Source organism: Pan troglodytes, chromosome 12, assembly GCF_028858775.2.
Source record: "Pan troglodytes isolate AG18354 chromosome 12, NHGRI_mPanTro3-v2.0_pri, whole genome shotgun sequence".
Taxonomy (NCBI): Eukaryota; Metazoa; Chordata; class Mammalia; order Primates; family Hominidae; genus Pan; species Pan troglodytes.
The window spans coordinates 88,116,936-88,142,913 of NC_072410.2; the positions used below are offsets into that span (position 1 = coordinate 88,116,936).

The 25,978-nt window shown below is 38.6% G+C and overlaps 2 long non-coding RNA genes across 6 annotated transcripts in view; one reads left to right on the forward strand and one right to left on the reverse strand.

Annotated features, from left to right (window-relative positions):
* Positions 1–25,978, forward strand: part of LOC104004936 (uncharacterized) — a 171,214-nt gene that overhangs the window by 11,624 nt on the left and 133,612 nt on the right. For 4 of the 5 annotated variants that reach the window (XR_010149154.1, XR_001715703.4, XR_010149153.1 and 1 more), the window contains exons 1-2: positions 20,136–20,227; positions 24,889–24,961. This is a non-coding gene — a long non-coding RNA (uncharacterized LOC104004936). Of the gene's footprint in view, positions 1–19,923; positions 20,031–20,135; positions 20,228–22,156; positions 22,392–24,888; positions 24,962–25,978 lie in introns of those variants that run through there. The other variant, XR_010149155.1, reaches the window with a different exon arrangement.
* LOC134807823 (uncharacterized) overlaps positions 789–25,978 on the reverse strand; it is a 47,389-nt gene continuing 22,199 nt past the window's right edge. The window contains exons 3-4 of the long non-coding RNA XR_010149157.1: positions 11,985–12,183; positions 789–3,779 (exon numbers count right to left, since the gene is read on the reverse strand). This is a non-coding gene — a long non-coding RNA (uncharacterized LOC134807823). The remainder of the gene's footprint in view (positions 3,780–11,984; positions 12,184–25,978) is intronic.

Below are 25,978 nucleotides of genomic sequence, written 5' to 3' on the forward strand. Positions count from 1 at the left end.
TCCTGGCTAACACGGTGAAACCCCGTCTCTACTAAAAATATATATATATATATGCCGGGCATGGCGGCATGCACCTGTAGTCCCAGTTACTCGGGAGGCTGAGGCAGGGGAATGGCGTGTACCTGGGAGGTGGAGCTTGTAGTGAGCCAAGATCGTGCCACTGCACTCCAGCCTGGGCGACAGAGCAAGACTCCGTCTCAAAAAAAAGCATGAAAATTGTTAGGATTCCTAAGAAGGCTTTGGAGATATTCAGTAGTTACTTACAAAATTTGGGGTAGAGTGCCTTTGGTTTAAGATCCTTGTTTTTCTTTTAAGAGACTCAAAATTGCACTATAACGTGGATTCTTCTAAATCTGCACAATAATTTGAGAAATACTGACAACATTCTTGGTATGACTAAAAAGTGACAGAGTAAGGAAATCGTTTTACTTGGCTAATAAAACTGGAATATAAAGAATAAGCTCCTACAATTATTCCTCCATTATATGTTCTTAAATTATGTTTTTTGAAACCTGCTTCCTATTTCTGTCTTTAATTCATGTAGTTGATCCCATTATACTAAAAATTGCAATATAAACACAAGATACATGAAGGGACATCTCTGAACCTGGTCACACCAAAGGATGAAGAGTTTGAAAATGTATTTTCTTAGCAAAAAGTTAGATAATGTCTATTGCAAGATTATAGTCTTTCTGAAATGAAACTTAAATGACTGTCAGAATGTATTTTGGAAATATGCTTGTGCTAGTCCGTTCTCACACTGCTATGAAGAAATATCCAAGACTGGGTAATTTATACAGAAAAGATGTTTAATTGACTCACAGTTCCACATGGCTAGGAAGCCTCAGGAAACTTACAATCATGGCAAAGCCACCTCTCCAGAGGCCATCAGGAGAGACAATGAGTAACAGCAGCGGAAATGACAGACGCTTATAAAACCATCATATGTTGTGAGAACTCACTCACTATCATGAGAACAGCATGAGGGAAACCGTTCCCATGATTCAGTTACCTCCACCTGGTCCCGCCCTTGACACGTGGGGATTATGGGAACTGATTCAAGATGAGATTTGGTTGAGGACACAGCCAAACCATATCAGTGCTCAATGCCTCTACTTTAGATAACAATTAGAATAAGTTAATCCGTTCTGTATACTCCAATCCAACTCCTGCCATAGCTCTGGAAAGATTTAAACATAATGAAGAATACGTTTTAACTAATATAGGTAATTCTCCTTATTAATCTTTAAATAAATATATGCTGTCAGCTGGATTCAGTGGCTGTTTGCTGTTTGTGAAAGCCAGAGATTAATAATTGCCTGCTTGAAAGAATAGATTTATTCTCTGGCCTTACTGGCAGAATAAAAATGTTAAAGGCTAAATGTTGAATTCATTGCTAACGATTAATTCCCCTGGATAATCCATGTGTTGTGGGCATGTTGTGAGTGCAAACGGTCAGCAATCATATTAGTCTGAAATATCAGCTGTGTAAGTGACGTTAGCACTTGGCTCAAAATATCCCCAATGTATACAAGGGATGGAGTAGAAGACAGAAGTGCATGATGGAGACAGGAACAACCCTCTAATTTAGCCACTTCTGCTATAATGTATAAGGAAAGTAAATGGTTTTGGATGGATTCTATTTAATCCCATACCTGTCAAAATTATTACCTGTCAGTTCTATACACACTACCTAACACTTGAAATATGATGATTTTTATAGAAAAACAATGACTATCACAGGATTTAATATAAAAATTATGTGACCAAAACAATCAAGATTTAATAAAAACTTAAGAAGGCTGGCTTGTAGCAGCATGTGTTAAATCATTTTGGAGTCATATGACTCTCTGAAACACATACAGTTAATTTATTATGAACAAAGCTGATGAAAGAGTCATCACTATAGGCCTTCCATACAATCTCCTGTACTCTGTTAGTAATACAGTTCTAAGGTGCTGCTATACTAGAGAACAGGAATAGACCAGAACATGTATAGGTGTCTGTATTCTCTTTCTGTTTTCGAAATCTCCAGTGAAGGAATTACTGTTTAGAACAAAATTTTGCAAACTATGGCTCAAGGACCAAAGCTGTCCCACTGGCTGTTTTTGAAAATAGCTTTTTTTGAACACAGCCACACTAATTCATTTTATGTTTCATCTATAACTGCTTTTGCACTACAAATGTGGAGCTGAGTAGTTGCAGCAGAGACTTCATGGCCCAAAAAACCTAATATATTTATTATCTGGCCTATTTTGGAAAAAGTTTGTTGGCTGTAGTCTAGAACTTGTAGATAACATTGGATTTTACCTACCCTCCATCACTGCATCCACTGATAGTAATCAAGACCCAAGGAAGTTGAGGCCATAAACTTCAGTGAAGCATCTCTAAACTAGAAACTTGTGTGAGAGTCTCTCTAAGATAAAAACATTTCGTCTCTGCATTATTGATTGTCTACCATGGTTCTCACATCACATGATGTACCAGAATTAGAAGAGACAAGCATAGACTTGTATCATAGACTTATATGCTTGTAAAGAGGAGGTATATTCAACACATAATTGCATAAATATTTACTCATTTTTAAAGTGGCATTTTGAAATGATTCAGTGCACAATAACCTTGTCTGGGTTGGGTTAAGGGGTAGTGACAGGAATGAAAATGATACCTGAAGAATGAGTAGACCAGAGTGGGAGTATGTCAAACAGAGGTCAGCATATGCAAGGACCTTAGTTAGGGAGAAGTTTGATAACTTCCAAGAAGAAAAGCCATATGATACACAGTCAAACCAAAAAGAAAAAGATGTATTAAAATAATGTCTATAGAGATCTAAAATATTATCTCTAGAAATGTACCCACATCGTGAGATCCCCAGAGTTTTTAGCCTCTAAGAAAGAGTTTTACTGTAAAATCTCACTATGCATTCTTTTCTTTCTTTCTTCTCTTTCTTTCTCTCTTTTTCTTTCTTTTTTTTTCTTTTTTTTTTTTGACAGGGTCTCATTCTCATTCTGTTGCCCAAGCTCAAGTGCAGTGGCACCATCAGGGCTCACTGCAGCCTTGGCCTTCCTGGGCTCAGGTGATCCTTCTGCCTCAACCTCCCAAGTAGAGTAGCTGGGACTTGGGACTACAGGCATGCATCACCACACCCAGACAATTTTTGTATTTTTTTTTGGTAGAGATTGGGGTCTTGCCACGTTACCCAGGCTGGTCTCGAACTCCTGTGGTCAAACAGTCTGCCCACCTCGGCCTCCCAAAGTGCTGGGATTACAGGCATGAGCCACCACTCCCAGCCACTATGCATTCAGAAAGATGAGAAATCATGAAGTCATGACCACTCACCTCTGATACCAACCTGACAACGTCTCTAAAATAATTTATAAAGCGGTGTTGAAGTAAAGGGAATGGGCTTTGAGTGTCTGCTGGTAACTTTGACCCACATGCTCTTGCAGTTGCTACTTGGCAGAGATCTCTCTCTTTGCTGATTTAAAGTTAACAGAAGACCTTTGGGGACTGTGGAGAGGGAACTGGGCCTAAAATACCCCACTAAACTGCTTGATGAAAACTGGAGACTAATCTTACAAAAAGGAATCTTCCTGCCCAGTCTAGTTTCCAACCTCTAAGAAAAGTTGCAGAAATAAAAATATTCGCCATTGTACCTTGAACCAGTTGTCATTTTAGCACCCAACAGTTTTCCCCTTTCTACCTTCCACAGATTAGTTACATGAAAAAGCTTGTTGAAATAGTTGAAAGGATGAATTCATGAATCCAGTCCCAGAAACCTGTGAGGAACAAAGGAATAATAACTGTAGTAGTAATTCAAGCAACATGTCTTTAATCTTATCTGAACTGTCAGGTTAGGCAAGCTTATTTGCTGTACTTGGAAAGAGAGCTTCCAAAAGTGATTGCCTTCTTCAGGTATAATTCTCTCTTCACATTTGTTTAAAAGATTATGTTAAGTGAAATAAAACAGGTACAGAAAGACAAGTACCACATAATTTCACTTGCATGTGGAATCTAGAAAAGTTGATCTCATGGAGGTAGAGAGTAGAATGTTGGTTAACAGGGTCTGGGGCAGTGGTGATGGAGGGGGTAAGAAAGATGTTGGTCCAAAGACACAACATTTTTGTTAGCCAAAAGGAATAAATTCAAAAGATCTATTCTACAACAGAGTGACTATAGTTAATAACAATATATTATATTCCTGAAAAATGCCAAGATATTAGTAAGTGTTCTCACCACAAAAATGACAACTGTGATGTATTGGCTTTGTTTGGCCATTCTGCAAGGTATATGTGTTTCAGAATGTCATGTTTTGTATGACAAATATATATAATTGTATCAATCTCTTTAAAAAACAAATTTAATTTAAAAATACAGAAATATCCTAATTCAGATAGATTTTATTTTCATATTGAATTCTCACAATTTTGGACTTTAATTACAGCTACTTTGAAAGAACTTGTCTATGTTATAACTGCATCATACCAATCTGGTTTAACTGTCATGTAGCAAAGTTGAAAGTTGTTTTTTTGGTCGCCAGGGACCTCCAAGTTGAAGATCACATGAGCTAAGCATGCCCAGATGAACCATGTGCAGAACCTAAGTGCTAGGACTGAGAAGCAGGGACTGAATTAAGAAAAAGTACAAGGCAAGAAGGTCAGGATCCAGTCAGATCATGCATTCTGGCATCACCTCATTGCAAGATCCAGTCAGATCATACTTCATTACACTATCCTCATAAACCCAACACATCCCCCAGCTTGGGTAGATGGATTTGAGCATTCCCTAGTCTCCTTTTCAGCTGCCTCACAATAAACCTTCCTCACTGCAAAATTCCCGTCTTTGTCTTTCTGTTGTTTGGGCAAATGGACCCACTTTAGTTCGGTTACAATGTCATCTGATTTTATTCAACTATCCTCCATAATTCCTTTCATTATTTCCTTTGTCCTCCTTTTCCTCTTTGTCCCCATTTTCCCAAGTAACACTCTGTATTCTAGGAGTTACCATAGAAATATGTGAAAAGATGATATCTATTTTTTGTCTTGCTGTACAGTTGAGAAAGGACTGCTGAATTCTGTTGGCTTCTCTTACAAGTTCTAAGAGAAAGTGGTCAGCCCTAGACTATGGAATGCTCTAGGTACGTAAAAGGCAGCACTAGGAAATTCCAAATGCATGCCTTCCAGGGGCTCCTGAGACCCACTGGCAACTGTGTGGAAAAAGTAGTGTTGTATGGCAGTGTATATATATATATATATATATATATATATATATATATATATATATGATCATGGCAGACAGGAGGCAGGACTAGATTGCATCTCCTGACAGAGCACTGAATGGGGGCTCACATTGCAAATTTTAGCTCCAGATCGACTGCAAGAACAAACCAGCAACCCCAAGAGGAGCCACAGACCCTCTGAAGGAAGCGGATTGCTTCTGCACGACCCTGGAGACCCCCCAAAAAATGCGAGTGCCCCAACTGCAGAAGTGGGAAAGGGAGACCCTCCTGTCCCAAACACACACACCCACTGGAGAAGCTGAAAGTCTGTTTGCAGGCAAAGTTTCTGACTTTACCTGGAGCTGAATCAATTTGGAGAGCCCAGCGAAACACAGGGATACAGGAAGCAGCAGAAAGGCCCTGGGAGCTCGCTGGGTCCCCTCGCAGGACATTCCTGCCTAGCACCACAGGGATCCAATGGGAGAGGAGCAGGGGGTAAAACTACAAGGGAGAAGGAAATCTGTAGCAGAACTTTGTAACAATTTGAATGCTGTTAGAAGCCTACTGGACAGAACTTGCGGGAGGGCACAAATCCAGTGTGCAGACTCAACAGATGAGGGAAGAACCAAGCCCTTTTCTTTCGCAGCTGGGAGGTGGAGAGCCTGGGACAGGGTTTCAAGTCCATATCGCTCTCTACCTGGAAGCAGTCTGGGGGCCATTAAGGGTGGGGGGCATGATGGAAGTGAGACTGGTCCTTCAGTTTGCATGGGAGCTGGGTGAGGCCTGTGACTGCCAGCTTTCCCCTACTTCCCTGACAACCTGCATGACTCAGCAGAGGCAGCCATAATCCTAGGTACAAACTCTAGTGATCTGGGAATCTTACCCCCACCCCCGACAGCAGCTGCACCAAGACCCGCCCAAGGAGAGTCTGAGCTCAGACATGCCTAGACCCACCCCCACTTGATGGACCTTCCCTACTCACCCTGGTAGCAGAAGGCAAAATGCATATAATCTTGGGAGTTTTAGGGCCCCACCCACCACCGGTTCCTCCCCATACTACCATGGCTGATGCTCTCTGGAAAGAACCACCTCCTGGCACGAGGTCAACCAGCACAAAAATAGAGCATTAAACCACCAAAGCTATGAACCCCCACAGAGTCCATTGCACACCCCCCACCCCCTGCCGGCCGCACCACCTCCACAAAACAGATAGCTAGTATCAACGGCTAAGAGACCCATAGACTGTTCAAATCACAGGACTCTGTGCAGACAACCCCCAGTACCAGACTGAAGCCAGGTAGACTCACTGGGTGGGTAGATCTGGAAGAGAGACAATAATCACTACAGTTTGGCTCACAGGAAGCCACATCCATAGGAAAAGGGGGAGAATACTACATCAAGGGAACACCTGTTGGACAAAAGAATCTGAACAACAGCCTTTTAGCCCTAGACCTTCCCTGTGACAGAGCCTGCCCAAATGAGAAGGAACCATAAAACCAACCCTGGTAATATAACAAAATGAGGCTCTTCAACACCTCCAAAACATCACACTAGTTCACCAGCAATGAATCCAAACCAAGAAGAAATCCCTGATTTACCCAAAAAAGAATTCAGGAGTTTAGTTATTAAACTAATCAGGGAGGGAGCAGAGAAAGGCAAAACCCAATGCATGGAAATGCAAAATATGTTACAAGAACTGAAGGGGGAAATAAGAAACTAGATGGCTTAAAAACAAATAAAAAAATTCAGGAAACTTCACACACACTTTTACAAATGCAAAATGCTCTGGAAAGTCTCAGCAATAGAACTGAAGAAAGAATTTCAGGGTTCGAAGACAAGGTCTTTGAATTAACCCAATCCAACTAAGACAAAGAAAAAAAGAACAAGAAAGTATGAACAAAGCCTCCAAGAAGTCTGGGATTATGTTAAACAACCAAAACAAAGAATAATCAGTGTTCCTGAGGAAGAAGAGACTTCTAAAAGCTTGGAAAACATATTTGGGGGAACAATCAAGGAAAACTTCCCCAGCCTTGCTAAAGACCTAGACATCCAAATACAAGAAGCACAAAGAACACCTTGGAAATTCATCACAAAAAGATGAATTGGGACATTGTTATCAGGTTAGGGACAATAGGGACATTATCATCAGGAAAGAATCTTAAGAGCTGTGAGACAGAAGCAGCAGGTAACCTATAAAGGAAAACCTTTCAGATTAACAGTAGATTTCTCAGCAGAAACCCTACAAGCTGTAAGGGAATGGGGCCCTAGCTTCAGCCTCCTCAAACAAAACAATTATCAGCCAAGAATTTTGTATCTAGTGAACCTAAGCATCATATATGAAGGAAAGATACAGTCTTTTTCAAACAAACAAATGCTAACAAAATTTGCCATTACCAAGCCACCACTATGAGAACTGCTAAAAGGAGCTCTAAATCTTGAAACAAATCCTGGAAACACATCAAAATAGAACCTCTTTAAAGCATAAATTACACAGGACCTGTAAGACAAAATTACAAGTTAAAAAGCAAAAACAAAAAAACAAAAAAAACCAAAGTACACAGGCAGCAAAGAGCACAATGAATTCAAAGGTACCTCATACTTCAATATAACGTTGAATGTAAATGGCCTAAGTGGTCTACTTAAAAGATACAGAACAGCAGAATGGGTAAGAACTCACCAACCAAATATCTGCTGCCTGCAGGAGACACATGTAGCACATCAGGACTCACATAAACTTAAAGAGGTGGAAAGAGGCATTTCATGCAAATGGACACCAAATGGGGGCAGAGGTAGCTATTCTTATATCAGTCAAAACAAGCTTTAAAGCAACAGAAGTTAAAAGAGACAAAGAGGGACATTATATAATGATAAAAGACCTTTTCCAAGAGGAAAATATCACAATCCTAAACATATATTCACCTAACACTGGAGGTCCCAAATTTATAAAACAATTACTAATAGACCTAAGAAATGACACAGCAACACAATAATAGTGGGGGACTTCAATACTCCACTCACAGCCCTAGACAGGTCATCAAGACAGAAAGTCAACAAAGAAACAATGAATTTAAACTATACCTTGGAATGAATGGACTTAACAGATAAATATAGAACATTTTATCCAACAACTGCAGAATACACAATCTATTCAACAGCACATGAAACTTTCTCCAAGATAGATCATATAACAGGCCATACAACGAGCCTCAATAAATTTAAGATAATTGAAATTATATCAAGCACTCTCTCAGACCGCAGTGGAATAAAACTGGAAAGCAACTGCAAAAGGAAATTTCAAAACTATGCAAAATATGGAAATTAAATAACCTGCTCCTAAATGAACATTGGGTCAAAAATAAAATCAAGATGAAAATTAAAACATTCTTCGAACTGAATGACAATAATGGCACAACCTATCAAAACCTCTGGGATGCAGCAAAGGCAGTGCTAACAGGAAAGTTCATGGCCCTAAATGCCTACATCAAAAAGACTGTAAGAGCACAAATGGACATTCTGAGGTCACACCTCAAGGAACTAGAGAAACAAAAACAAACCAATCCAAACCTAGCAGAAGAAAGGAAGTAACCAAGATCAGAGGAAAACTAAATGAAATTGAAACAAAAACAAATGCAAAAGATAAATGAAACAAAATGCTGGTTCTTTGAAACGATAAATAAAATTGATAGACCACTGGCAAGATTAACCAAGAAAAGAAGAGAGAAAATCCAAATAACCTCACTAAGAAACAAAACAGGAGATATTACCACTGAAACAACTGAAATACAAAAGATCATTCAAGGCTAATATGAACACCTTTACACACATAAAATGGAAAACCTAGAAGAGATGGATCAATTATTGGAAAAATACAACCAACCTAGCTTATATCAGGAAGAACTAGATAACCTGAACAGACCATTAACAAGCAGCAAGATTGAAACAGTAATTAAAAAATTACCAACAAAAAAGGCCAGGACTAGACTGAATCACAGCACAATTCTACCATACATTCAAAGAAAAACTGCTACCAATCCTTTTGACACTATTCCACAAGATAGGGAAGAAAGGAATTAACTCTATGAGGCCAGCATCACCCTAATACCAAAACCAGGAAAGGACATAATCAAAAAAGAAAACTACAGACCGATATCTTTGATGAACATAGATGCTAAAATCCTTAACAAAATACTAGCTAACAGAATCCAACAACATACCAAAAAGATAATCCACCATGATCAAGTGGGTTTCATACCAAGGATGCATGGATGGTTTAACATATGCAAGTCAATAAATGTGATATACTACATAAACAAAACTAAAAACAAAAATCACATGATCATTTTAGTAGATGCAGAAAAAGCATTCAACAAATTCCAGCATCTCTTTATGATTAAAACTCTCAGCAAAATCAAAATACAAGGGACATACGTTAATGTAATTAAAAGGCACCTATGACATACCCACAGCCAACATAATACTGAATGGGGAAAAGTTGAAAGCATCCCCTTTGGGAATTGGGACAAGACAAGGATGCCTACTTTCACCACTCCTCTTCAACATAGAACTGGAAGTCCTAACCAGAGCAATCAGACAAGAGAAAGAAATCAAGGGCATCCAAATTGGTAAAGAGGAAGTCAAACTGTCACTATTTGATGATATGATTTTTTACCTTGAAAACCCTAAGGACTCCTCCAGAAAGCTCCTAGAACTGATAAAAGAATTCAGCAGAGTTCCCATATACCAGATTAATGTACACAAATCAGTAGCTTTTCTATACACCAACAGCGACCAAGCAGAGAATCAAGAACTCCACCACTTTTACAATAGCTGCAAAAAAATAAAATAAAAAAATAAAAAAATTTAGGAATATACCTAACCAATGAGTCGAAAGACCTCTATAAGGAAAACTATACAACACTGCTGAAAGAAATCGTAGATGACATGAACAAATAGAAACACATCTCATGCTCATGGATGGGTAGAATCAATATTGTGAAAATATACAAATGGCCAACAAACATATGAAAAAATGCTCAACATCACTAATGATCAGGGAAATGCAAATCAAAACCACAGTGCAATACCACTTCACTCCTGCAAGAATGGCCATAATCAAAAAATCAATAAAACAGTAGATGTTGGCATGGATGTGGTGAACAGGGAACACTTCTACACTGCTGGTGGGAATGTAAACTAGTACAGCCGCTATGGAAAACAGTGTGGATTTCTAAAAGAACTAAAAGTATAACTACAATTTGATCCAGCAATCCCACTACTGGGTATCTAAACCAAAGGAAAAAATGTCATTATTCAAAAAAGATATTTACACACACGTTTATAGTAGCACAATCCACAATTGCAAAATCATGGATCCAACCCAAATGCCCATCAATCAATGAGTGGATAAAGAAACTGTGGCATATATATGATGGAATACTATGCAGCCATAAAAAGGAATGAATTAACAGCATTTGCAATGACCTGGATGAGATTGGAGACTATTATTCTAAGTGAAGTAACTCAGGAATGGAAAACCAAATATCGTATGTTCTCATTGATATGTGGGAGCTAAGCTATGAGGATGCAAAGGCATAAGAATGATGCAATGGACTTTGGGGACTTGGGGCAAAGGATAGAAGACTACAAATATGGTGCAGTGTATACTGCTCGGTTGATAGGTGCACCAAAATCTCACAAATCACCACTAAAGAACTTACTCATGTAACCAAGTACTGCCTGTACCCCAATAACTTATGGAAAAAAATATATATATATATACACACACACATATATTTGTGACATTCATTAAAAATGGTAAGGAAGACTATTCAATGGGGGGCTACTACAGTGGAGTTTTTTAGCTGTGAGGAGAGATTGGGCTTAACTTTGCATATAAAGAGGAAAAGTAGAAGTGTATAGCCAAGGAGAAATGTTGGAGAGGGTGAGGGTCAGTAGATGGAAAATTACTAGCAGGAAACATCAAAGCTAGGGGAATACTTGCTAGACCTACTCAAAATGAATCTTGCTGAAGCAAGGCCAATGTTAAGAGATATTGAAGGTGGGGAATGAGGAATTTTATTAGATAGCGAGGCTAGGGGATTTACACTAAAGTGATCCAGCAAGAGTCTTGCTAAAACTGGACTAAACAGGCCAAGGACAGAGCTCGAAGCAGGCCCTCCTCAAAAAGGGATCTCAGAGGAGCTTGTCTCAAGTTTGGTCAGAGAAAAGAAGTTTTTTTTCAGCAGTTTTCATGAAATATTTTCTAGAGGCATGAAGGAACGAAGCAGTACAGATATGGAGGGACCTGAAGGGCATATCTTATTGTGTGTTTCTTACTGGTTCCTGAAACTGGTTTCCCGGCTTGAACAAAAGGAGAAGGGTAATACAGTAATTAGCAAAGTCTGCTTCAGCAGACACTGAATACATGAAACCGCACACATGCTCACATATGGCGGCCTACACATGTGCATACCTACACACAATGTTTAACATCTACTGTACTGAATGGAGAGAGCAGCATATGAAAAGGGACTCAGCTCTGGTAGTCTATATACAAACTGATGAAGTCACACAGCAAAAGTATACACAATCAAATACATTTTCTGTGATTCTTAATCCTCTGCTCTAAGGCTATTTGTGAAGGCAACCACTTTTACAAGCAGTAGCCACAAATCTCATATTTGCTTTGTTCAAATTCAGGCCACTTGTTTTTTCTTCTTCTTTAATTGCTAGAACCTGGAGAAGCAATTGTATTATTAATACTTGCATGAATAAACTGATGAGTAGTTGGCCTTGGAGGACATCTTGAGTATTATCCTTTGCAATCTGTACAACTGCCCCAGACGCAAACACTTTAGGAGTTATGCATCAGAGATGACAGGTAACATGCCACCACATCACAGAACACAAATGTCTTGGGTCCACTCCTTGGATTCACTCTGGAGACTGATGTCGGCTTGTCAACTCTGCAGCAAAATCAACAAGAGGAATATGGACTGAAATTCTCCTTAGGCCATCACATGATGAAATCAATTTTTTTTCAGAATCATAAAATGTATTCTCATTGAAACAAGTGATTAAACATCTTAAATAAATGACTGAAATTAGTCTTGTTACTTTAATCTGTGGCAAGACCATAGGGAGAATTGCAAATTCCCATGGTTTTGAACAAATGCCTAAAAGGCAAGACTTTTCCAATTGTAGATCTTTTTGTTAGTTAAATCAAAACTTACCAGGGGGGAAATTGTACTAATATAGTGGAGGTGAATCAAAGTTATAAAAACTGTATAAGCAGGAGAACACAATGAAAGACAGTGAGCAAGAGACTTATTTTGATGGATTCTTAGAGATGACAGGTCTAAACAATAAACAATGAAGCTCGGTTTTAGACTTCAGAGAATATAGTATGATTTATGAATTCACGGGTAAAAGCGGGAACACTATCACCACCCTAGAAGAAAATCTATAATAGTATTTGAGGAGTCTCTTCTAAAGGCTGTGGAAGTAGATAGACACACACAGGTGTGACATAGCCACTGAAATTATTTCTAGAACAAGATAAACTATAAATCAATGATTAGGCCCAACTTATCAAATAAGTAAGTGTGCTATCTTCTTAGAAGAATGAGTCAACCTTTTCTTTCTTTTTGGTTTTTGTTTTTGTTTTTTTTTTTGAGATGGAGTCTCCCCCTGTGGCCCAGGCTGGAGTGCAGTGGCACTGTCTCGGCTCACTGCAAGCTCCGCCTCCCGGGTTCACGCCATTCCCTTGCCTCAGCCCCCCGAGTAGCTGCGACTACAGGCGCCCACCACCATGCCCGGTTAATTTTTTGTATTTTTAGTAGAGACGGGGTTTCACCGTGTTAGCCAGGATGGTCTGGATCTCCTGACCTCATGATCCACCAGCCTCGGCCTCCCAAAGTGCTGGGATTACAGGCGTGAGCCAACGCACCTGGCCTGAGTCAACCTTTTCTAATCTGTCAAAATATATTCTAACTACTAATTTTCTTAACAAGAAGCACAAGAATAATTAACAAAGTTAATTATTTGTTAATGTTAATGTTAAAAATCCAAACTGATTTACTGAGTGCCTACACAATACTAGATAATTATTTGGATTTCTAAGTCATAAACAAAAGTTACTGCATTTATTCCCAGGAAACTTACAATATAGAAAAGAGACCTGCATTCAGTAAAGCAAAACAATTGAACATGTCTTCTATTGTAATGGAATAAGAACAGGCACGGCATAGTGGATGGAACTTCTGGATCTTGCTGAGGGGCTATCAGGGAGGGCTTCCCAGAGGAGTGAGTGCAAACATCATGGGGGGGCTTGGGAAAAGAAGTAAATAGAGATTCACAAGTGATATTATCGTGCAAGTATATTTCCAACTGCGTTATGCGAATAAAGGACCCAGAAGATGATTTTCTAGAACAAGTTGAAAACTAATTTTGAGGTCATAGTATCCTTCTATTTGAAGTCAAATATTGTGAAAAAATGAAATATTCATTATATTCAGAAGTGAATGAAATCGATAAAATTCAAGCAACACTGCTCAAAGACACATCTCCCTCTTTCTCTCTCTGTCTCTCTATATATGCACACATACATATGTATACACACATACATATATATAATAGTAGACATTAAAGAGAAGATACAAAATATAAAGAAAGTAGTGACTAATTTTGAAGTTTTAACCAAATATGAAAGACCTCTTTAATGTCAATAAAATATAAAATGTGTATGTGATTAAAATTTTCTAAAAATAAGTATATGATCAAATTATCTCAAGAAAAAAATAGAAATCCTGAATTGATTAATAGGCATTAAACTAAATAGGTAGTACAAGTTTTTCCTTTTTCCTAGTCTTCAATGACACCACGTACAGATACTACTACAAGCAAGTTTTAGCAAACTTCCCTAGTTTACCTTTGACTTTCACAAATTTTTCCAGAGAATAGAAACGGAGCGGAAGTTATCCAACTTGTTTTAGATTTATATAATTAAAATGACAAACTAGCCAAGGACAGTTCAAAACAAATAGATTATTTCACTTAATAAACATAGCACCAAATCCTTAGATACATTAAATTGTATTTGTAAATTGACTTCAACATTGTATAATAATTTATATATTAGGAATGAAAAAGTTATCTACATTATTCATTAAGAGTGAAAAATACATATGATCATCTTTAAAGAGACAGAAAAATCTTCAAATAGATTCTGCTCACAATCATTAAAAATAAAAAAAGGAAACTTTGGAAATTAGTAATAGAAAAAAATTCTTAAAGTTATTTGCCAAAATCCTACAGCAGACAACATACTTAATGGTGAGTATTTCGAAGATTTTCCATCAATAACAGGAATAGAGGAAATATATCTGCTGTTATTGCTGTTCTTGTGCCTTCAAATTTTGCTTTTCCAATATTTATTCATCTCTTCTGAAACTCCTTCTACACATAGGCTGCCACTTAGCATTATATCGTCATTTACTTTAATCCTCACTTTTCACTCTTTCCTTCTCTTTAATTATGTTTATACGATAGAAAAGTTTAGATCTATCTTCAGGCACAATTATTCTTTTTTATGGTTTATTAGTCTCTTTTTTAAGCTCTCTATTGAATGATTCCCCTATATATTATTTATTGTCTTATTTGTAGAATATTTATTTGTTTTCAAAATTATTCCTATTTTTAAATCCATAATATGCTGTTTCTGTCTTTTAGAGTCTATTCACCCTTATAATCAGTTAGCCATTTCACTTGTAATTCAGATCATTCTATTGTCTCAAGGACAAGGCTTCAAATATTCTCATGTGTTTCATGTACTGACTTTCCATTGTGGTGGTTTCTTTCCCTCATTGTTTCCCTGATTTCTTTCCCATGTCTATATGTTAGGAGTGGCTTTTGAATCAGCTCAGACCTCCATATTGAGCAGATAATATATGCTAGATTGTTTGAAACCACTTTCAAAATGACCAGCCAAAATTCAGTTACAGCTCTTTGGCTAGACTCTGAAAGGACATAGCCAGAAGTGTACTCACCCTCACCCTCATAAATGTCAAGCTTCCGAAAACCCTCTTTTTCATGGGCTGCATTCACAGTCCTGTAAAATTTTTTTTTAAATGAGGTGTTTTATGTGGTTTTCTTAAAAAAAAAAAAAAAAAGACCCCTTCTCTCCAATTGTATAAGTTTCAGGTCCTAGAAAATCTGGGACTTCCCTCTGGGTATGACTTTTGAGAAACTAGAGATTCAAAAAAATTCTAAATATGCAATCAGTGATTAGCAACTACAGAACTATTAAACTGCCCACTATAACTGAAAATCTCAAATTCACAAAATATTTTTAAGATGGAAAGAAATATATAATCACAAATGAATATTAAAAGATGGCATGATTAAGAGAGAATTAGGAAAAGTATCAAATAATGAGTTGAAGTCTCAAGAACGTGCCAACAGAGTATATATGTATATATGCATTACATATATATGTACACACACACACACACACATATATATATATATGTTGTAGTCCATTTCACATTGCTGATAAGATATACCTGAGACTGGGTGATTTATAAAGAAAAAGAAGTTTGATGGACTCAGAGTTCCACGTGGCTGGAGAGGCCTCAAAATCATGGTGGAAGCCAAAAGCCACCTCTTACATGGCAACAAGCAAGAGAGAATGAAGACCAAGTGAAAGGAGTTTCCCCTTATATAACCATCAGATCTCGTGAGACTTTTTCTCTACCATGAGAACAGTATGGGGGAAACTGCCCTTATGATGCAATTATCCCCCACTAGGTCCCCCCCACAACACATGGGAATTATGGGAGGTACAATTCAAGATGAGATTTGGGTGGGGACACAGCCAAACCTTATCTATATCTGTATCTATCTAATCATCTACCTGTCTATACATATATATACACATATATATTTGTTAAAATTATGTCCATGATACAAAAAAGAAATAGAAAGTCAACAACCTAAAGGGAAAATACTCCAACTGAAATCCTATTTTAGTTCATTCTTCTAGAGTCAGAAAAATAATCTTTATTATAGAAATGTATTTGAGACCTCATACAATAAAATTAAGATTTCCAGTGAACGTGTCAGGAAGAAGCACATAAAAAGATACTGAAGAGACTGCAAATGTAGTATCGTAGTCTGAACAATTTTAAAAATGGGGGAGAAAGAATGAGCTCAGAAATGGAAGATTAAGCAAATGTTCTGATTTTTCAAAATGAGTAGAGAAAAGATGTCATTTGAGAAAATTACAGTCAGGGGAGGAGAGACTATTCTAGCAAAACTCTAAATAATCAAAGAACATGAATGGATTTTTTTAAGTATATGGAAATTTTTATAATATAGTTGAACTCAACTACAGTAGATAATGACAAACTTGACTCATTCATCTATTGGATGAAATGGCTAAGAGGCTCTTAGGTAGCAGTAGATTCACTGTATTAACACCAAGACACAGGATATCATGGGAATTTCTATACAAGATAAAAAACAAGATGCTTTGAAGCAGTTTTCTTATTCAGTTCTGTTGAAACCTGGGTAAGCTTCTGCTGGAATGCCATGTAGCTCTGTTTAAGGTTTTTAAGTGATATCTGGGGTATTTGGGTGTATTTTTTCCCCAAATTTAAAAGCATTAAAGCAGATTTTTCAAACTTGTAAGTGAAGCAGCTGGAGGAAAAGCTAATTTAGTAGGCAACAAAATCAACATTCATTTATTTAGGTCAAAACAAGAGACCAAATTAGAAATGATCATAAAAGCCTTCTCTTTGATGTCCAAGAATATGCTAGTGTAGAACATTGGTTATATACAGCATTTGTCAAAATACAGGTTTCACATAAGTCAAGAAAAGAATGTTGCCACTGGCCCCAAACTAATATTTGAGAAAATGCCCTAACCACAGGGAATGAAGTCTCTTTGTTGTTGCAATGGGCAGACCACACCTGTGAAGTGGATGTAAATTTTGGTGGTCCACATTAATAAGGACAGTGAAGAATTGAGGAATAGTCATACAAAGGGTGTATTAGTCCATTTTCACACTGCTATGAAGAACTGCTCAAGTCTGGGTAATTTACAAAGGAAAGAGATTTAACTGACTCACAGTTAAGCATGGCTAAGGAGGCCTCAGGAAACTTACAATCATGGCAGAAGGCAAAGGGGAAGAAAGGCACATTCTTCACAAAGTGACAGGAATGAGAAGTGCCAAGCAAAGTGGGAAAAGCCTCTTATAAAACCATCGGATGTCATGAGAACTCACTCACTATCACGAGAATAGCATGGGGGAAACTGCCCCCATGATCCTATTACCTCTACCTGGTCTCTCCCTTGACACATAGGGATTATGGGGATTATAATCCAAGATGAGATTTGGGTGGGGACACAAAGCCTAACAATATCCTGGGGTAAAGAAAAGAATGAATATTCTTTTTTTTTTTTTCTTTTGGTCAGATGCGGATGCTACACACAATATCTAAAAATTATTTGCGTGAGTTATTTCATCCAAAAAGAAGCAGCAGCAATGTAATAGAATATTAAAACATTTTTAAAAATCAGGTTGATCAGCAATCAGAAAACTTCCATGCTGCTTCCTTTCTGTCTGAATAACTTGCTATTCTTCACAGACCATGGCAAAAAGCAAGCACTGTGTAGAACTCTCCAGCAATCCCAAGAATGTGCTCTGCCAACTCTTATTTTCTAAACAGTTTGTGTGGACTTCTCTATTATAGTTTTTATTGCATGCGTATTGGCATTATGTGTTTATGGCTGTATTCCTCTTTAGAGTTGAGAGCAGAGACTGTATTTTATTCAAATTTACATGGAATCAAATTTTGGCTTAACTAAGCCAGACCTTTTAAGCAATTAGAGCTCTTCAACAATGGAATGGCATGTGGTATTTTGACAGGAAGGACTCAGGTGTAAATGTTAAGGTAAAAATTCATCCTTCCAGTGGCTATTAAGAGGACTTTTTCAGCAGGTTGGATTGGGAAAGAGGTGTATATGAACAAAATGAAAGAACATAAAGGGTTTTCTTTTAATTCTAAAATTCAGTGGTTTCCTTTCCACGTCTCTCCCTTCTGCCCTTCTCTTCTACAGCATTTTTGGCACCCTATTCCCTTTCCCCACCAACAAAATAGTCCATCTAGGCTGCTATAATAAAATCCCATAAACAAGGTAGCTTATAAACAATAGAAATTTTTTTCTTATGCTTCTAGAGGATGAGAAGTCCAAGATGAAGGTGGTGGCTGATTCTTTGTCTGCTAAGGGCCTACTTGCTTGTTCATAAATGGTGCCTTCTTGCTGTGTTCTCACATGGCTAAAGGGACTAGAAGTCTATTGTAGCCTCTTATATAAGGACACTAATTTCATTCATGAGGGCTCTGCCAAGAACCTAATCACCTAATCACCTCCGAAACACCATACCTCCTAATACCATCATCTTGGGGATTAGGATTTAAATATCTGAACTATTTAAACATATTTTAAATATGTTTTAGGATTTCAACATAATTTTAAACATTTAAACATATAATAAAGATGGTCCTGGTATAGGATTTTTTAGTATTAAGATCCTCACTGGTAACCAAAGGTTACTTCATCTACTTCAATAAAACCACATTATGGGGACACCTCTTCTAAGAGGCTCAACTACTTCCAACAAATGGAACATAGAGGTAAAAAGGGCTCTGAATATTGATTTAAAAGACACTTGTCTGAAGTTTATCCTAACTTACTCATTACATGAGCTTTGATAACTCTCTTAGTTTCTCTGAATCTAATGGAGTTATTGAAAACCTCAAATAGTATCATTATTGTGAGAAAATCTGTATGGTTTTTTATAAATATATGTAGTACTATCAGTATTATCTTCATAGTAATTCTGCCTTCAATGTCCTCAGTGTATGGTGGGTCATTGTTTGGACAGGAATATGTTCAGGATATAATGGCTACATGTAATACTGGCTTCTTTCCCTTTATTTGCCTATAAGATCATTACACTCTCCCAGCAGAACGTAATATCGTTTAGCTCACAGACTCTACAGATACTTAACTTGTGGTATCATAGGAAATTGCACATTTCTATTAAAGATCACTTTAATCACTCTACTTTTCATTCAGTGAATTGTGACACACCACTCTGAAGAAGCCTGGCTGTATATATAATCCCTGTTTGTCTTGTCAAAATGGGCACATGTACTCAAACACTAGAGATTTTGTACTTGTGTCTCTGGGGATCATCCAGACCCTTGAAGTCTTACTGTACTTTTTAAAAGGTGCCTGTACTCATTGCATCATTTGTAGGACCCAGTGCAAAATAAAGGCATGGAGTCTTTCGTTTAAAAATATAAAAATTTCAAGATGGTGACATTACAGCATTAAACTAAGCACGAGGCCTTTCTGGGCATGGGGCCCTGTGTAACTGCATAGGTTAAAACCCATGAAGCCACCCTGCCAAGTGTCCAGGCAACAGTGAAGGTAAAATTGCTGTAAACCACTATAACAGGAGAATGAGCCTTACTACTAACTGTGTAAACATTTGAATTAATGCAAAGAGAAATTTCTGAATAGCCACAAGCCTTAAAGGAGCTTCAAATACAATACAAACTACATTTGGAACTAAGAAAAATTCTGCTTTAACTCTTTCAGAGCAAAATTGAAAATCTACGGTTCTGTCTTTCAGCTGCAGAACTAAACACCAAAAAAGCTTGAGTTTCTACTAAATGGCTCTTGTGTTTCGCTAGAGGTGGTTTCAGTTCAGCAACAAGGTGACCTCACAGCAGGATATTGGTAAATATTTGTAAATGCTTTTGAGATTAAAAAAATTCTTCTGTTAATATGTTACTGATTATCGTAAAACTGACTCTGCTAGAGACTCTGTTAATCATTTTTTATCTTAATGGCAATAAAAGAAACAGGAAGGAGGAGGAGGAAAAGGAAGAGAAGGAGGAGAAAAAGGAGGAAGAGAAGGAGGAGGAAGGAAAAGGGTAAGGAGAAATTTCCAGGGGGAGACTTCAGTACTTGGACTACATTCATTACTTTTTATCACTGATGCTAAATGCTAGAATCTGTGAACCAGATTTTTTACTTTGTCATGGGTAATTCTATCTCAACTAAAAGCTGGAGGCTTTTAAGGTGTGTTTTAATTCACAGCAATTTTATTTTCATTAACAGAACCACTGCTGCTGTTTTATGAACTTCTCAAGAGATGAGAATTCTGAAAAAAGGCCTTGATTTTCTCATATTTTATAATAATATTCACTAATTCAATCATTCATCCGTTTTATTCTTCAATAATAATAAATACGGTTTAATTCAAAGATAAATTTAAAGAAGAGAAGAAAAATGTTGGTTCCTGAAATGCAGACTTTTAGGCAATCTTCAAAACATTTGCTTGAATAAACATTCAGACTTTAATTTAGTGGTAAGGATAATTGCTTAAAATTATTTTTCTCAAATGTTGTCTTTATCTTGCTTGTTATTCCATATTATATATTAAAATTAGAATATCTATTATATATTCTGTGTTACCTGCCAACGCTGGACTTAGCCACACCTCATTCCTTACTTAACAGACATACTATACACACATACTCACATATTCCACCTTAAAGAGGATTTAATAGGCCAGGTGCGGTGGCTCACGCCTGTAATCCCAGCACTTTGGGAGGCCAAGGCGGGTGGATCACGAGGTCAGGAAATCGAGACCGTCCTGGCTAACACAGTGAAACCCCGTCTCTACTAAAAAACTCCGTCTCTACTAAAAATACAAAAAATTAGCCGGGCGTGGTTGCAGGCGCCTGTAGTCCCAGCTACTCGGGAGGCTGAGGCAGGAGAATGGCGTGAGCCTGGGAGGCGGAGCTTGCAGTGAGCCAAGATCACACCACTGCACTCCAGCCTGGGCGACAGAGCCAGACTCTGTCTCAAAAAAAAAAAAAAAAAAAGATTTAATAGAGATTGAAGAATGATAGTGTTATTACTTTATGAAAGAGCTACCTCTTGGTGCCATTGCCTCTGGCATTGGTTTGTTTGGAATACAATTTCAAATAACTTTTAGGTTTTCGTTTTGAAATGAAACGATTTTCAAAACAGGTACTTATAGAAGTTCCTCATTTTATTTAAAAGCCATAAAAACTATACCTTTAATACACAGTGCTTCTAGCCTCTGAAAATAATATTTTATGTGACATGTGACTTAACCTTATTTATCTAACAAACCTTTATTGAGGAAACACCACAGGAAAATACTATGCTAAGAAGTTTTTATATAAATACTAAATGGGAAGTTTTAGGTAAATATAAGCCCTTTTCCTTTAGAGCAAACAAAATTTGTTATGTTCTAATATCATAATTTTTGGCATATTTAAATGAGCTGAAAGTTTAACAGTAATGTTGTGAAACATGTAAAAATTAATTGACATCTTTCAAAATATTAACATGCATAAGAAATATGTTAAATAAATTTTAACAAAATAAACAAAGCCTCACGACAATAATTCTTTATATTTTAAGAAAAGCAATTATTTTCTTCTAGTGTCAATGCAGATTATTTTACTTGATTTTTGGTTACAGGTCAATTTTTCCTTCTAAAATTCAGCAAATAGTGAATGAATAGCATCTACGCAAATACTAGAAAATGCTTAGTGACATCTACTGTAGATGACTGGAGACATCTGTGAACTTAGACAAATTTCTGCTTGCCTTCTAACACTTCAGGTTTAAAAGGGATAGCTATTGACTTGGAAGCTTCTCACTTTCATTTCTGAAATAAAACATTAAGACTTCTTTGAAACTAAAATAATTTCTGCTAACCAGTTGCAAAGTACAACTGTGTTCCAAAATATTTTGGAACTTTATTTATTGTTTGCATGTTCAGAAATTAATTATGTATGCATACATTTATGTATTCATTACAGGCTTTGTTGCTGCCCAGTCTTTTGAAAGATATTTGAAAATTCAGGATACATGTTTACAGAAGAGACAAACTTGACTTCATTATCTAGAGCCAGAACACATAGTATCTGTATATCCACGGTGATTGGGACTAATGCCAAGATTTGAAATAATACCTCAGACAGTTCAGCTTCAGAGAGAGAATAGCTTTTGAAAAATCTAAAATCTACCTTAGGAAGGTACATTTCTCTAAGCAAAGTGAGTATGTAAACAAAATGTTTTATTATCAGGGATTTCTCACTTTCCCCTTCAATGTTCCCTTTCTCTTTCACCAGGCTCCCAGGCTCTTGACACTCCTGGTTCCTCCCAGTCCCCTTGTGATTCCTTTAATATCTATGCCTATTTCTCAGATATCCCTTCCTCACTCTGCCCCCTGCATACCCGTCAGTTCCCTTGTAATGTCCCTTTCCCTGAAAGCCTCGTTATTTACTTACATTTAAAATATAGATTATATTAAGCTTATACCCTAACCATTCCACATGAGATCTACACTGTAATTGAGGCTTCTAAAAAGTGATGTGGTATGGAGGACCATGATCAGATCAGTGGAGGCCTTTGAGAGACGGGGGAGCTTTGGAAATTACATCAGTGAAAGGTGTGGACAAAAATGGCCTTTTGTTGTTCCACATCATTTTTTATTCGTATTTTTTAAAGAAAAAAATGAAAAGATTCCCTCAAGTAAGTATATTATTCTGGTTTCCTCAGACCATCTCACTAACGTGTTTCATTCAGTATTCCAGTATTTCACTCACGTCGGTGAGAAGAGACCACCAAACAGGCTTTGTGTGAGCAATAAAGCTTTTTAATCACCTGGGTGCAGGCGAGCTGAGTCTGAAAAGTGAGTCAGCGAAGGGAGATAGGGGTGGGGCCGATTTATAGGATTTGGGTAGGTAAAGGAAAATTACAGTCAAAGGGGGATGTTCTCTGGTGGGGAGGGGTGGGGTCACAAGGTGCTCAGTGGGGGAGCTTTTGAGCCAGGATGAGCCAGGAGAAGGAATTTCACAGTTTGCCAGTCCTGGGCGGGGGCAAATCCTCCAGCTTGATGTGTAGGAAAGGGAGGGGGCCTGAGCAATCCTTGAGGGGTAGTAGAATAGCAGATGGAACATTGAGAAGTGATTTCTTTGAGGATAGATTTCCATGATGGAAAGGAAATGAGAGGTTCTAAGAGGCAGGCTAGTGGCTTGTACTATAGCATAGCCTGCCTTTGCTAGTGTGTGGCAATTAGGCCTGGTGGAACTGCCATCAGTAAACCAAGTGTGATCAGGGTGAGGAACAGGAAAGAAGGAAATATGGGGAAATGGGGTGAATGTCAGGTGGATCAGAGAGGTACAGTCATGGGGGTCAGGTGTGGTATCAGGAATAATGTGGGAGGCCGGATTGAAGTCCAGGCCAGGAACAAGGGTAATTGTGGGAGACTCAACAAAGAGTGAGTACAGCTGAAGGAGCCAAGGAGCAGAAAGTATGTGCGTCAGGTGTGAGGAAGAAAATAGATTTTGGAAGTTAGGAGAACTGTAGAGAGTAAGTTGAGCATAGTTTGTGATTTTGGGGGCTTCTAAAAGTATTAAAGCAGTGGCAGCCACTGCACACAGACATGAGGGCTAGGCTAAAACAGTAAGGTCAAGGTGTTTCGACAGAAAGGCTACAGGGCGTGGTCCTGGCTCTTGTTTAAGAATTCTGACTGCATTAACCATGCCTAGGAAGGAAAGGAGTTGCTGTTTTGTAGAAGGGATTGAGGTTTGGGAGATTGGCTGGACACGATCAGCTGGGAGAGCATGTGCGTTTTTATGAGAATTATGCCGAGATAGGTAACAGATGAGAATGAAATTTGGGCTTGACTGAAGTAATGGGGGCTGTCTGTGAAGCCTTGCGGCAGTACAGCCCAGGTAATTTGCTGAGCCTGATGGGTGTCAGGGTCAGTCCAAGTGAAAGTGAAGAGAGGCTGGGAGGAAGGGTGCAAAGGAATAGTAAAGAAAGCATGTTTGACATCTAGAGCAGAATAATGGGTTGTGGAGGGAGGTATTGAGGATAGGAGGGTACATGGGTTTGGCACCACCATGGGGTGGATAGGCAAAACAATTCGGTTGATAAGGCGCAGATCCTGAACTAACCTGTAAGGCTTGTCTGGCTTTAGGACAGGTAAAATGGGGGAATTGTAAGGAGAGTTTATAGGCTTTAAAAGACCATGCTGTAGCAGGCGAGTGATAACAGTGTCAGGCCTCTGAGCCCAAGCTAAGCCATCATATCCCCTGTGACCTGCACGTACACATCCAGATGGTCGGTTCCTGCCTTAACTGATGACATTCCACCACAAAAGAAGTGAAAATGGCATGTTCCTGCCTTAAGCGATGACATTATCTTGTGAAATTCCTTCTCCTGGCTCATCCTGGCTCAAAAGCTCCCCTACTGAGCACCTTGTGACCCCCACTTCTGCCTGGCAGAGAACAACCCTCCTTTCACTATAATTTTCCTTTACCTACCCAAATCTTATAAAGCGGCCCCACCCCTATCTCCCTTCACTGACTCTCTTTTTGGACTCATCCCGCCTGCACCCAGGTGAAATTAACAGCCTTGTTGATCACACAAAGCCTGTTTGGTGGTCTCTTCACATGGACACGAGTGAAATTTGGTGCCGTGACTCGGATCGGGGAACCTCCCTTAGGAGATCAATCCCCTGTCCTCCTGCTCTTTGTTCCAGGAGAAAGATCCGCGTACGACCTCTGGTCCTCAGACCAAGCAGCCCAAGGAACATCTCACCAATTTTAAATCCGGTAAGCAGCCTCTTTTTACTCTCTTCTCCAACCTCTCTCACTATCCCTCAACCTCTTTCTCCTTTCAATCTTGGCTCTACACTTCAATCTCTCCCTTCTCTTAATTTCAGTTCCTTTCCTTTTCTGGTAGAGATGAAGGAGATGCATTTTATCCGTGGACCCAAAACTCTGATGTCAGTCACAGACTCGGGAAGACATTCTTCCCTTGGTGTTTAATCATGTGGGGACAACTGCCTGATTACTCACCCACGTTTCAGAGGTGTCTGACCACATGGGGACGCCTGCCTTGGTCCTTCAACCTTAGCAGCAAGTACCACTTTTCTGGGGGTGTGTGGGACCCCATGGAAAATCAGACTGTTCAACTCACCTGGCAGCCACTCCCAGATCCCCTGGAACTCTGGCCCAAGACTCTCTAACTGACTCCTTCCCAGATCTTCTCAGTTTAGAGGCTGAAGACTGACACTGCCCCATCACCTTGGAAGCCCCCTAAACCATCATGGATGGTGAGCTTTGGGTAACTCTCACAGTGGTGGTTAAGTCCGTCCCCTTCTTAATCTCTATGGAGTCTAACCACTCCACACTACATTCTTTTCAAGGGCCTGTTTCCCTTGCCTTCATAACTGTTGTGGGTATTGATGGCCAGGCTTCTAAACCCTTAAAACTCCACAACTCTGGTGCCAACTTAGCCAATACTCTTTTAAGCACTCCTTTTAGTTATCCCCACCTGCCCAGTTCCCTTATTAGGCCAAGACACTTTAAGTTATCTGCTTCCGTGACTATTCCTAAGCCACAACCACACCTCATTGCCACCTTTTCCCCCAGTTCAAAGCCTCCTTCACATCCTCCCCTTGTATCTCCCCACCTTAACCCACAAGTATAAGACACCTCTACTCCCTCCTTGGTGACCGATCATGCACCCCTTACCATCCCATTAAAACCTAATCACTCTTACCCCGCTCAATGCCAATATCCCATCCCACTGCATGCCTTAAAAGGATTAAAGCCTGTTATCACTCG